Source organism: Dermacentor variabilis, chromosome 1, assembly GCF_050947875.1.
Source record: "Dermacentor variabilis isolate Ectoservices chromosome 1, ASM5094787v1, whole genome shotgun sequence".
Classification (NCBI taxonomy): Eukaryota; Metazoa; Arthropoda; class Arachnida; order Ixodida; family Ixodidae; genus Dermacentor; species Dermacentor variabilis.
Genome location: NC_134568.1, coordinates 95,111,398 through 95,125,739, shown reverse-complemented (window position 1 = coordinate 95,125,739; position 14,342 = coordinate 95,111,398). Strand labels below are relative to the sequence as shown.

Here is a 14,342-nt window from a genome sequence, read left to right as displayed (position 1 = left end):
CAGGCGAAAAAAAAGTTTTGCAGTATCCTCGAAGTATTTGGACTGAGTAGCGCCAAATGAATACATTTTTCGTGCAACGTAATTTTCTTTTACATATATTGTACATAAGTTCATTTAATTCTAGATTCGCATTAAGGAACACTTTCTTGACGCCTACTAAACTTGTTTCAAGTGCATGACGCATTCATTGTGAAACTGCAGCGCGCACAGCAAACGAGACCCAGTGCAAAGGTAGCACACAAGTGCTGTGTGTGTCTCGTTTATTGGGCGTGCTGCGGTTTCATAATGAATAGCTACCAACTCGCTCAACATTCAGTACTTTTGCATGACGCATGTTCGTACACGCGAAAGACGTTTTTCATGGTTGACACTACCTCGTAAGGCTTATTTTTTTATGCCTTGAAACCATCTGCTCATTACGTCCTTCGTTCGTACAGAGGATGTTTCAACTACTGTGTGGTTCTGCGGAACGAGATATTGAGGTTTATGCGGTCGCAGGCGCAAATTTGTCGGCCCCGTCGAACCACTAAGGAGACGCCTAACATTATGGTTTGCGCCGCAGCTGCAAAAAGCTTAACAAAGAAGAATGCATATCCAACGAACATGTTGGGATCCATCTGAGAAACGAGGCTTTCGTTGAAGCGGTCCTTTAAATGGTATAAAAATCTTCGGCGCCGGGTTTTACATCTTAGCGATTACGTGCCTTGCCGGATTGACTGCAGTACATGGCGAGCACACGCGACTCACGCGAGCGCGGGTTGCATGGTCTCCGTAATGTAACCTCGTATCTTGTTATGACACTGCCTCCTGCAGGGTGGCTCCACTTTACTACTGCACTGTCTCCAGAGTCGGTGCACTTTACCAGGCGAAAAACTTGCCGAGCCGACGCGCCAAAGTAGACTCGGGAAAGAAGTTGGGCATCCGCGTTGCACTGCGTAAATGAATGGGTACGGCAGTTAAAAAATCGAATCTCAAAAAAAAAGAAATAAAACAAAATAAGAAAAGTAACGCTTGATTATGAATTAGGACGGGGTAATATTAAAGAAAAAAGAAAGACACATCCGGGAACATCTCCGACAAATTCTACCGTTGTGGTAATAACGCTCGAGGTTCCTGAGCAGTTTCGTTATTTCAATGAGGTACCACTGAAATAATCGAACTGCTGAGGAACCTAGAACATTACTACTACAACAGTCCCGTCGAATACCAGGGCCCGTATTCGCAAGAAGCCTTTACGCTAGAATTGTTCGCAACAGCAAATTCCAGCCAATCCATGATGCTGCACATATCATTAGCAAGGCTTTCAGCCAATGGCAAATAGAATTTACGAACGAAGAGCTTTGGGACTTCGGCCCCAGTTTTATCTCCCCTTGAGGGACTCGGAAACAAAATGCGCACTTTCGATTAACTTATTTATGGCATCTTATGCTTTCTTTATGGAAAATCTTTAGACTGCGGCGTTCTGGAGACACTGTAAAGAGGGCATTATGTGTTGTACGGAAAGTTGATATGCGTGTCACCTAGATTCAACGTATACTGACAGCGTCCATGCGTGTTACCTCATTAAACTCCCTTTCTTTATTGTTTCAATCGGTGCTTCAGTGTATATTGCGTCGCTTCAGAATACGCATACTTTTTAGATGTTAATCGGTAAGTCTATTTGATTTCCTTTTTCTGAATAACTTTACCCACTCCTAGCGGCATTAACCATTCAGAAATGAAATGGAGAAGAAGAAATAACGTTTATCCAATCCCGAAACCTCCTGCCCCCAATTAACAATACCAGTTTTATAATTTGGCACTGCAGTGTACACTACAATATCAAATTTTTTTATTGAGATAACGATACACAAAGGAGTTGTCACCATTTATTGGCGAGGGCTACCTCTTTTTATTGGTTAAATTAAATTAAGTTAAATTAGATTATGGGGTTTTACGTGCCAAAAACCACTTTCTGATTATGAGGCACGCCGTAGTGGAGGGCTCCGGAAATTTTGACCACCTGGGGATCTTTAACGTGCACCTAAATCTAAATACACGGGTGTTTTCGCATTTCGCCTCCATCGAAATGCGGCCGCCGTGGCCGGGATTCGATCCCACGACCTCATGCTCAGCCGCCCAACATCATGCCACTGAGCAACCACGGCGGGTTCATTTTATTGGTTAATAATAGTTAATAATATAGCATCGAAAATAAAGAAAAATATAAATTTTTGCATTAGGTAATACCTAAATAAAACAGAACATCTAACGCACTCTCTCTCTCTCTCTCGAAAAGTTCTCATCAATACAGAGTCCGCAGGTGACTGGGGTACACATGTTTCAGACGCACGAATGAGACAAAATTACACACCGTGCAGAAGACTTTTAACGTTGCCTTTAAATAGAGCACAGGCTGTTCCACTTCCGCAGAAATTGCGTAAGAGCTGCAGCATTCACAAGCTGCCACGCACATGCTAATGGGGACGTCCGAGCGGCGGCTTTCAACCTTAACAGCTCAGAATTACTGAAATATAGCCCCAGTTAAGTTGGTGCCTTATTCGTTCAACACAACTCATGCCCTGTCCATTTTCTTGACCCATTTTGCCCGTGTTACCTCGCGCTGCCCTGTCGTAGCTATGAAACTTTGCATCGTTCAGCACTAGCTCGTCGTCTTATGGAACATGAAGCGGCCGCACTGAGTCTGGTCGGCAGCACTATGCATAGGTCGTCGCCCATAATTTAGTTTGGCACAGAAGAGTCCACAAAGAGTGAAAACGAAACTTGAAATCGAGACCGTCTGATGGGTGAAAGGTTCCACTCTCAGCTGACGTCTCGACAGAAGCCGCAAGCGACGAAATGCTTTGCACTGCGGTCGATTAGGAGAAGCGCAGAGGAGTGGGAGGCAGGCGACGCATACGTAGGAAGAGAATGGCCTGAGGTGCTCCGGCATGCCGTCGCCGCGTTAATACCATCGCCTGCTTCCTTTACGCCACTCACACGAGTGGAGAAGCGGAAGGTATAACTCCTTGAGCGGCATCATAAGGAGCCTTCCTCTAGCTGATTAATTTGCAAGATACGGCGCGGAACGCCAACGCATCCAGACTTTTAGGCGTGAGAGTGTCTATGAGCTCCTCTGTGTGCGCACAATATAGCGACGTTTGCATTCTCTTGAGCGTGTCACGCCCACAGTTGATTAGGAGGGCTGGGTGGCGCGCGCGCCGAGGTGGTTTGGCGCCTTTTTCAGGGCGCGGATGGATGGATGGATGGATGGATGGATGGATGGATGGATGGATGGATGGATGGATGGATGGATGGATGAATGAATGAATGAATGAATGAATGGATGGATGGATGGATGGATGGATGGATGGATGGATGGATGGGTGGATGTTATGAGCGTCCCCTTTGGAACGGGACGGTGGAAGGCACCACCAAGATCTTGCTATTATACTGCCTAATGTCCTACCAAGGTTAAAAAAAAAAGAAAAAGAAGGAAAGAAAAAAAAAAACGCACGCCTAATTTCCATAACCAAATTTTGTTACCCCCTATTGTTTTTGTCGTTTCCCTACTTTTCTTCCACCAATCTTCCAATCGCCTCTTACTAATCTCTATCGCGGACATGCTTACTTTTTCCCTGCCATCGCTGAAACCAAGGGCTTCAAGGAGTCCAGTGGTGCCTAAGTCGACCGCTGCGCAGATATCTTCACATTCTAATAAAACATGTTCCATAATCTCCCTAGCTTTACCGCAGCAAGTACATGCTTCTTCTTCCTTATTATATCTGGCTTTATAGGTGCGTGTTCTAAAGGCATCCTGTTCTCGCTTCGAAAAGTAATGAGCTTCCCTTTGAGTTATCGTAAATTGTTTCTTTGCTGATTTCGTTTTTTCCTCTTAAGTAGTTATTCATGGCAGGTTTCTTTTCCATTGCCGCCTCCAATGAGATTATTTCAGCCGCTCTCACTTTCCGCTTGATGTTCTTGGTTGCTGTGTTGCGCACCCTACAGGCCGCATACTTGCCGGTAAGCTTCCTAGACGTTTTCCTCCACTGTGAATAAATGTTTTTTTTTTCTATACAAATGCCTCAGCACTCTACCAGCCCATTTACATTTTTCCATATTCCTCACCCGTTCTTCATAATCAATTTTACTGTGAGCTTCCCTCACTTCAAAACTTGTCCAGCCCATATCACCCTGCACAGCTTCATTTGTAGTCTTCCCGTGAGCGCCCAATTATACGAGGCGTCCCACTGACCTTTGGCTGCCCTCGAGTCCTGATTGTACCCCTGATTTCAAGCAAACAACCGCATTTCCGAAAGTGTGTCCTGAGAGCATTACACCTTTCTACATACCGCGGAACACCTCGTACCTGTTGTATCCCCTGTTGCGTTTCGCCTGCGACACGTGGTTTTGCCGGCGCGACTGCGGCGGGGCGGCAGACATTTTGGCCCGATCGTCGTCGCCGCAACACTCATCGCCAGGTGTTTCCAGGCGCGTCTGCGGCGATGCGACCGCCTAGGGATCCTCCTCGCATTCCAGTCATTGTGCCCGAAACAGGCGATGCCAAAGCAGGGATCTCATTCCAGTTATTGGGCCCGAAACAGGCGATGCCAAAGCAGGGATCTCGTTCCAGTCATTGTGCCCGAAACAGGCGATGCCAAAGCAGGGATCTCATTCCAGTTATTGGGCCCGAAACAGGCGATGCCAAAGCAGGGATCTCGTTCCAGTCATTGTGCCCGAAACAGGCGATGCCAAAGCAGGGACCATCCTCTCATTACAGTCATTGTGTCCGACCGGCAGCGCCACGACAGGGTGCTACGAGATCGTGCGCAGCGCCACGACAGGGTGCTACGAGATCGTGCGCAGCGCCACGACAGGGTGCTACGAGATCGTGCTCGACATGGTGCTACGGCATCGCTACGACAGTGTGCGTCACCATTAGCCCATTGTACATTCACGTGCTCGTCTTTTGAGGGGTTCCTTCTTGCCCTCAACTGCGAGAGTATAAAAACAGCTGCCCCCGGACGCCAAAAGGGAGGGCTCCGATTTCTTCTGTTGAGTGAAGTGCTCTCCCGTCTCTCTACTTCGGTCAAACCTGACCGCCAACTCTTTGCGATGTTAAAATAAACAAGTTGTTTCGCTGTTACCAGTCGACTCATGCTTTGCCGGGACCTTCGGATGCTTCGAGTTGTACCCCAGGCCGCCAGGCCAACGCTACCCTTGGGGCTTGCGACCCAGGTACAACCACGGGCGTCAGCGCCGAGTTCCCAACAGATCGTACCAGCAGTCCGATCCAAACATCTGGTGGCAGCGGTGGGATCGCCTACGACTTCAAACAACTGTCTGCCGGCGGTGAGATCACGACAACGGAGGCCAGCAGCGAAGAGATGCAGTTGACGGTATGCTGAGCAGCTCAACGACGATCCGGGAGCAGTGCAACGAGCCCTGTGTGATGACTGGTTGCCTGCAGCGGAACGACTGCGCGGAATTCCTGCCTGCGAGGTTTGGTGAGTGCGGGACTTTCTTCTTCTGAGCTTTGCCAGGCTTTTGTTAGTGTTAGAAACAGAGCTGGTAATTGTGGTTGTCGTTGCTGCCGGGTTAGTTTGCGGCAAGACAATAGTAAGCAGTAGAGAAAGCAGCATTCAGAGCAGCCATGGATTTGAAGTCGTTGCGCAAACCGAAATTGTTGGAGCTTGCAAGAGAGTTGGGTCTGGATGTCTCGGACAAACTCAGAAAACCAGAACTGCTAAAGGCTATTCTTGAGTTAGAGGCTGAGGATGACGAGCTGTCGGAATGCCTTGAGACTATTGAAGAGAGGGAGACTGCAAAAGAAAAAGAAGAGCGTGAACGTAAAGAACAGAAAGAGCGAGAGCAACAAGAGCGTGACCGTCAACACGCTTTGGAAATGAAGCGTCTTGAGGTAGAGATGGAACGCGCTCGTAATGGAAGTCAGGCACACGGTGCAGGAGAACGAGTATTGTTCAAAATGACTGACCTGATGCGGCCGTTTAAGCTTGGAGAGGACATTGGTTTGTTCCTGGTTAACTTTGAGCGAACGTGCGAGAAGCAGGGGTTCTCTCGGGAAACGTGGCCACAGCGCTTGCTCACTTTGTTACCCGGCGAGGCGGCCGACGTAGTCGCTCGCTTGGATAGAGAGGAAGCAGAGGATTTCGACAAAGTAAAATCGAGTCTGCTAAAAAAGTACCGGCTGTCTGCGGAGGCGTTCCGTCGGAAGTTTCGGGAAAATGAGAAAGGCAGAAGTGAGTCATATACAGAGTTTGCGTATAGGCTTATGTCGAACATGCAGGAGTGGCTCAAAGAAGAGAAAGCGTTTGGTGACCACGATAAAGTTCTGCAGTGTTTCGGGCTAGAACAGTTTTATAGTCGGTTACCGGAGAACGTGCGATACTGGGTCTTGGATAGGCCAGACGTTTGTACGGTGGCTAAAGCCGCTGAGCTAGCCGAGGAGTTTGTGACGCGTCGGGCTCGCGGAGCTAAGGACGGTCAAAAGGGTGAATTTGGCTCGAAGTTTGAGAGGCCAAAGTTCACACCCATGAGATTAAAGGGGGACACGCGTAGTGCGGATGCGAGCGAAAGCAGTCCGACCAAACCTAAGGAGACGGCGGCAGCCGAAGCCGAACGCAGAAAGCGGTTCGAGATGAGGCGAGCGGGCGTTTGTTATACGTGCCAGAAGCCGGGTCACTTTTCGGCGCAGTGTCCGGAAACAACACCAAAAGTTGTGTTTTTTTCAATAGGCAGCACTGACGAGAACATGAAGCTTCTCGAGCCTTACATGCGAGACCTCCTCGTAAACGGGAAAGAGTGCCGAGTGCTTCGCGATTCCGCAGCTACGATGGATGTAGTTCACCCATCTTACGTAGAACCCCATATGTTCACGGGCGAGTGCGCGTGGATCAAGCAAGCCGTGGAAGCTCATAGCGTGTGTCTGCCAGTAGCAAAGGTGCTTATTGAAGGACCTTTCGGAGCGCTTGAGACAGAGGCGGCAGTGTCATCTATGCTGCCACCCCAGTACCCGTACCTATTTTCAAACAGGTCCGATCACCTCCTGCGCGAGAAGGGGCTTTTGTTTGGTGAAGCTAGTGTTCAGGCCTTAACCAGATCGAAGGTTCGGGAGCTCGCTGCAAAGGCGGTAGTTGCGGGGCCGACGTTATCAAACAACGAAAAAGGGTCAGAGGCGCAGCAAGCTGATATTCAGAGCACGCCCGAACTGAATAGACTTGAGTCTGTAACGTTAAAGGCGCCAGATACTGGAGAGGAAACGCCCGACGCGGGAAAGTTAGAAGAGCTATCTACTGATTTGCTCATCGCGCCTACGTCAGACGGACTTGATAGGTTGCTAAAAGTCAGCCGGTCGGCTTTGATAGCCGAGCAAAAAAAGGATGGCAGCCTGGAAAACGTGCGCTGCAATGTCAAAGAAGGTATCGCCAGGAAAACTGCGCGTTTTGTGGAAAGAGGGGGAGTCCTGTACCGGAAGTATCTAGACCGCAGAGGAGTGGAGTTCGATCAGCTGGTCGTGCCTCAATGCTATCGTCAGGATCTGTTGCGCTTGTCACACGGGGGTTCGTGGTCCGGACACCTAGGAGTTAAGAAAACTAAGGACCGTCTCTTGCAAGAGTACTATTGGCCAGGGTGTTTTCGGGACGCAGACCATTTCGTGAGGACATGTGACACTTGTCAGCGGGTGGGCAAACCAGGGGACAAATCAAGGGCGCCGTTGAAATTGGTACCTATCATTACGGAGCCTTTTAGACGGCTCGTTATTGATACTGTGGGACCTCTGCCGGTAACAGCCACGGGGTACAGACACATTTTGACTGTGATCTGCCCAGCGACAAAGTTCCCTGAAGCAGTGCCGCTTAAAGAACTCAGCTCAGTTGAGATAGTTAATGCACTACTGTCCATATTTGCGCGAGTTGGTTTTCCTGCGGAAATCCAATCAGATCAGGGCACAGTGTTTACTAGCGCTTTGACGACAACTTTTCTCGAAAGGTGTGGGGTAAAGCTGTTACACAGCTCAGTGTACCACCCACAGTCGAATTCCGTTGAGAAGCTCCACTCCGTCATGAAGCGCGTGTTGAGAGCGTTGTGTTTTGAACATCGAACTGACTGGGAGCTGTGTCTGCCTGGGGTGATGTTTGCTTTAAGGACCGCGCCGCATGCGGCTACGGGGTTTTCGCCAGCTGAACTGGTGTACGGTCGCTCGCTTCGATCTCCGCTTCGCATGCTTCGAGAATCATGGGAAGGTAGGGGCGACGACCCAGTCGTGGTGGAGTACGTACTTAAGCTCCTCGAACGCTTAAGAAGGGCACAGGAGTTGTCAGGTGAAGCAATGGCAAAGGCCCAGCAGAGGGCCAAGGTTTATTATGATCGGACAGCCAGGGCCCGTCGTTTTGAGGTTGGCGATGAGGTCATGATATTGCGCACATCGCTAAACAACAAACTAGACGTGCAGTGGGAGGGCCCAGCACGAATTGTTCAGAAACTGTCGGACGTTAACTACGTGGTAAGTCTGCCAGGAAAGCGGAAAGCACAGCAAGTTTACCACTGTAATCTGCTCAAACCTTATAGACAAAGGGAAGCAGTGGTGTGCATGATGGTAAACGTTCCTGAAGAGCTTCCGGTCGAGCTTCCGGGACTAGGCTCAGTGACGAACAGGGAAGACACCGGTCAAGTCATTAGTGACCTTATCAGTAAAGCACCGCTGTCGCCTGAGCAGAAAACCGAACTACACCAGCTATTACAAGAGTTTCAAGGTCTGTTCTCTGAGAGGCCTGGTAGGACTTCTGTACTTACTCATGATATAGAACTTACCTCCCCAGAGCCAGTACGATCCAAGGCGTATCGGGTGTCACCCCGCCAGAGCGATATTATGGAGGCTGAGGTAAAGAAAATGCTACAGCTCGGTGTTATTGAGGCAGGTGAGAGTGATTATACCTCCCCTTTGATTTTAGTTGAGGTACCGGGCAAGGAACCTCGTCCTTGCGTCGACTACCGCAGGCTTAATTCCATCACTAAGGATCAAATTTATCCGATCCCTAACATCGAGGAGCGCCTTGAGAAAGTTAGTAGCGCTCAGTTTATTTCCACCCTAGATCTTGTCAGGGGTTATTGGCAGGTTCCACTTACAGAAGAGGCTAGTAGGTATGCGGCGTTCATTTCACCAATGGGAACATTCCGTCCTAAAGTGTTGAGTTTTGGTTTGAAGAACGCGCCATACTGTTTTTCAAGCCTCATGGATAAAGTGTTGCGGGGACAGCAAGAATTCGCTTTACCGTATCTAGACGACGTAGCGATATTCTCCGCATCCTGGTCTGAGCATATGACACACTTGCGGGCAGTGCTAACCCGCCTGCGCGAAGCGGGCTTGACAGTCAAGGCTCCTAAGTGCCAGTTAGCACAGGCCGAGGTTGTCTACCTCGGTCACATGATTGGTCAGGGTCGTCGCCGCCCCTCTGAAATAAAAGTGGCCGCTGTGCGAGACTTTCCGCAACCGCGCACAAAGACCGATATTCGGTCGTTCTTAGGTGTCGCCGGCTACTATCAGAGGTACATCCCTAGGTACTCTGATATCGCGGCTCCCCTGACGGATGCTCTAAGAAAAACAGAGCCTCAAACAGTCGTCTGGGACGAGACAAAGGAAAGAGCTTTTAGCGCCCTAAAGAGTGCCCTAACAAGCCAGCCTGTGCTACGATCGCCAGACTATACAAAAGGGTTCATTGTTCAGTGCGATGCTAGTGAGCGAGGCATGGGCGTTGTACTGTGCCAACGGGAAAATGGAGAAGTAGAACACCCCGTCCTGTATGCTAGTCGTAAGCTGACCAGTCGTGAGCAGGCGTATAGCGCCACCGAGAAAGAGTGTGCGTGTCTCGTGTGGGCCGTTCAGAAATTGTCATGCTATCTAGCCGGCTCGAGGTTTATCATTGAGACGGATCACTGCCCTCTCCAATGGCTGCAGACCATCTCTCCCAAAAATGGCCGCCTCCTGCGCTGGAGCCTCGCTTTACAACAATATTCCTTTGAGGTGCGTTACAAAAAGGGGAGTCTCAACGGTAACGCCGATGGCTTAAGTCGAAGCCCCTAACGTAGGAATCAGCCTCAAAATTGTTTGTTACTGATGTTTTTCTTCCTGAGGCAGGATTTTTTTTAACATATTGCTTTTGTTTAGTGTTTCAAAGTGATGATATGCTTTCTAGTGCAATTTTTCAATTTGTGGACGCGTTCTGAGTGATGCTAGACTACTGTAAGGAACTAGGCAGTGGTATAAAAAGGGGAAAGAGCCTGGCAGGGCTTAGTGAGGGTTGTGCCGTGCTTGCTGACTGAGCGGTTGAGTTTTCAGCGTAGTTCTAACGCTTGCCGGGAACGAGAACAAAAATGTGAACTCTCCCGAAGTCACTTTGCAGTGTCCCGTGCGAACCTGAACGAGAGAACGAGGCCTTCTCTGTGCGCTGCGCTCAAGAAACGTCAAGGGACGCCCGACTTCGGTTATGAGCATCATCGAGCGACATCCCTCCGGACAGCGGATGCAGTCCCCTGTCCATCGGGATCTCCTTCCCCCGGCGGGGCGGTCTGTTGCGTTTCGCCTGCGACACGTGGTTTTGCCGGCGCGACTGCGGCGGGGCGGCAGACATTTTGGCCCGATCGTCGTCGCCGCAACACTCATCGCCAGGTGTTTCCAGGCGCGTCTGCGGCGATGCGACCGCCTAGGGATCCTCCTCGCATTCCAGTCATTGTGCCCGAAACAGGCGATGCCAAAGCAGGGATCTCATTCCAGTTATTGGGCCCGAAACAGGCGATGCCAAAGCAGGGATCTCGTTCCAGTCATTGTGCCCGAAACAGGCGATGCCAAAGCAGGGATCTCATTCCAGTTATTGGGCCCGAAACAGGCGATGCCAAAGCAGGGATCTCGTTCCAGTCATTGTGCCCGAAACAGGCGATGCCAAAGCAGGGACCATCCTCTCATTACAGTCATTGTGTCCGACCGGCAGCGCCACGACAGGGTGCTACGAGATCGTGCGCAGCGCCACGACAGGGTGCTACGAGATCGTGCGCAGCGCCACGACAGGGTGCTACGAGATCGTGCTCGACATGGTGCTACGGCATCGCTACGACAGTGTGCGTCACCATTAGCCCATTGTACATTCACGTGCTCGTCTTTTGAGGGGTTCCTTCTTGCCCTCAACTGCGAGAGTATAAAAACAGCTGCCCCCGGACGCCAAAAGGGAGGGCTCCGATTTCTTCTGTTGAGTGAAGTGCTCTCCCGTCTCTCTACTTCGGTCAAACCTGACCGCCAACTCTTTGCGATGTTAAAATAAACAAGTTGTTTCGCTGTTACCAGTCGACTCATGCTTTGCCGGGACCTTCGGATGCTTCGAGTTGTACCCCAGGCCGCCAGGCCAACGCTACCCTTGGGGCTTGCGACCCAGGTACAACCACGGGCGTCAGCGCCGAGTTCCCAACAGATCGTACCAGCAGTCCGATCCAAACACCCCATAGCGCTCTGTGCTTCATTATGGCTGCATTTCGCTTCCCCTTTACTGTTATTGTTCTTTCCTGTGTTTCCTAATATCTGTTGCCTTCATTTATCCATATACCAAGGTATTTATATTCTTTTACCCGGGATATTTCCTGGCGCTCCATTGCCATTGCCTGTTCACTGTTTTCATTGAATACCATAACACCTGATTTCCTAACGCTAAATTTGAAACCCAAATTCGCGCCTTCCTGTCCACAGATATTAGCCAGACATTGCAAATCACTTTGCTTGTTAGCTAGCAACACAATGTCGTCCGCATAAAATAAACCTGGAAGCTGCTGCTCTACTTCTGTACTCGCTTGTTTGTATGAGAGATTAAACTCAATATTACTTCCTTCTAGCGCCTTCTCCATCCTCACCATGTACATCATAAACAGCAGTGGGGAACAGCGTGTGCGACGGCGCATGCACCCTGCCCTCTGGCGGATTAGTCGCGAAACGTTTTAGAAGGGACGCGTGCGCGGCCGCGCAGCCAACTGTCGGGAGAAAGTACCCCCCCCCCCCTAAAAAAAGAAAAAAAAAAAGCGAGCGGACGCTCATTGCAGCGAACACTTGTGCCGTGTACCGCGTTGATACTCCACTAGTCTATAGCTCTACGTCGGTGCGGTGCCGAAAACGTGCGTAGCTTAAGACTGCATAATAATAATAATAATAATAATAATAATAATAATAATAATAATAATAATAATAATAATAATAATAATAATAATAATAATAATAATAATAATAATCTGCCTGGCTACGCCCACTGCAGGGCAAAGGCCTCTCCCATAATTGTCCAACTACCCCGGTCATGTGCTAATTGTGGCCATGCTGTCTTTGCAAACTTCCTAATCTCATCCGCCCACCTTTCTACCACCCCCTGCTACGCTTGCTTCTCTTGGAATCCAGCCCGTAACCTTAATGACCATCGGTTATCTTCTCTCCTCATTACATGTCCTGCCCATGCCCCCATTTCTTTTTCTTGATTTCAACTAAGATGTCATTGACTCGTGTTTGTTCTCTCACCCAATCTGCTCTTTTCTTATCCCTTAACGTTACACCCACCATTTTTCCAGAGCTCGTTGCGTCGTCCTCAATTTAAGTAGAACCATTTTCGTAAGCCTCCAGGTTTCTGTCCCGTATGTTGGTACTGGTAAGACACAGCTGTTATACACTTTTCTTTTGAGGGATAATGGCAACCTGCTGTTCATGATCTGAGAATGCCTGCCAAACGCACTCCAGCCGATTATTATTCTGCTGATTATTTCAGTCTCATGATCTGGATCCGCGGTAACTACCTGCCCCAAGTAGATGTATTCCCTGACCACTTCTAGTGCCTCGCTAGCTATCGTGAATTGCTGTTCGCTTCCGAGACTGTTAATAATAACTTTAGTTTTCTGGAGATTGATTTTTAGACCCACCCTTCTACTTTGCCTCTTCAGGTTAATGAGCATGCATTGCAATTGGTCCCCTGAGTTACTAACCAAGGCAATGCCATCAGTGAATCACAAGTTACTAAGGTATTCTCAATTAACTCTTAAGACTGCTGTTCCACTTTAAAACAGAAAGCGGCCAGGGCTTCGTCCGGACTGCACCGTGAACCACGTAGCTGGTGCCTTGTATAGAGCGCTATCAAATTTATCGATAAACCCCTGTGTTACACTTGGGCAACACTTCAAAAACATCACGTTGCTGACGCAGTTTTCTTGCAGCGTCGGGCCACTCTTGCTGGCGGTGGCAGCGTGTGCCTGACTTCACGTACTCGTTTAGGGTGCAGTAACACTGGGTCGACAAGAGACCTACAAGAGGCAGACGCCAACGATTCGCCGTCTATTCAGCATTGCGTCGCCGAGACCATTTGATCCTAATACCCCGACAACGAAGCAACCGACGGGCGCGAGTTCTCGTAGCGCGACGGGCTTTCTTGTCGCGGGCACCGACAAAATCAGCGTGCCGACCATGATCGCTCTACAGAACACTACGCGATCCAGGGGCGGCGCCGGGATTTCTTTACTGTTGGGCACCCACTACAGGTGAGTTCCTTCGGGGGGAGGGGGGAGGGGGCAGGGAGGCGGGGAACTTATGCGTGGTGTTCTGACTATGTCTAACTGGGCGGAAGGCCTTTTCAACACACCAGTGTGAATAAGCTATTCCAGGATCACAGTAACATACAAATTATTATGTAGCATATTTACGCAGCAGTGCTTATGCTAAGAAAATGAAAATAATATAATTGATGGTACAGGACGTACATAAACAACAGCATGAAATAAAAAAAACAAATACGCAGCAGAAACAATATAACATCAGTTAACTAGATCGCAGTACAGCTTCAAAAGAGTATATTTGACAACAGGAGAGAGAACTAACACCTCTAAGCAATGTGCATATCAGTTCCATCTTTGGTAAAGACGCGCTAAATTAAAAAAAAAAGCAATACACCCTAGTGCCGACGGCTGGTGATTCTAAACGTTGGAAATTGGAACAAGCATAACAAGAAGGTATATGGGAAAAGAATAACAAAACAAATAGAGGGGAAGAGAGAACTGCAAAAAGAGAGCACGCAACAGACATTTGAGTCAGTGTCATATTTGGCCATACAGTACATCATGTTTCAGAAGTGCAAATAACTCTCCGACTACACAATGTTCACCACATAAGCTGGGCCACCGACGTGGTCTCGGACAGCACCTTATATGGAGTCTCTTTCAAAGCGATGACACGGACATAGCAAGGTTTCGTCACAGCCTCAGATGCCAACGCCTGCGCTGCGACAGTACAAGACAAAACACAGCCGGGATTTATTCGACGGTGAAGGGGGTGTTCT

The 14,342-nt window shown here is 49.2% G+C and overlaps 1 protein-coding gene across 1 annotated transcript in view; it reads left to right on the top strand.

The window, feature by feature from the left end:
- Nucleotides 1-14,342, top strand: part of LOC142580881 (neuromedin-K receptor-like) — a 223,401-nt gene that overhangs the window by 97,960 nt on the left and 111,099 nt on the right. The window lies entirely within an intron of this gene.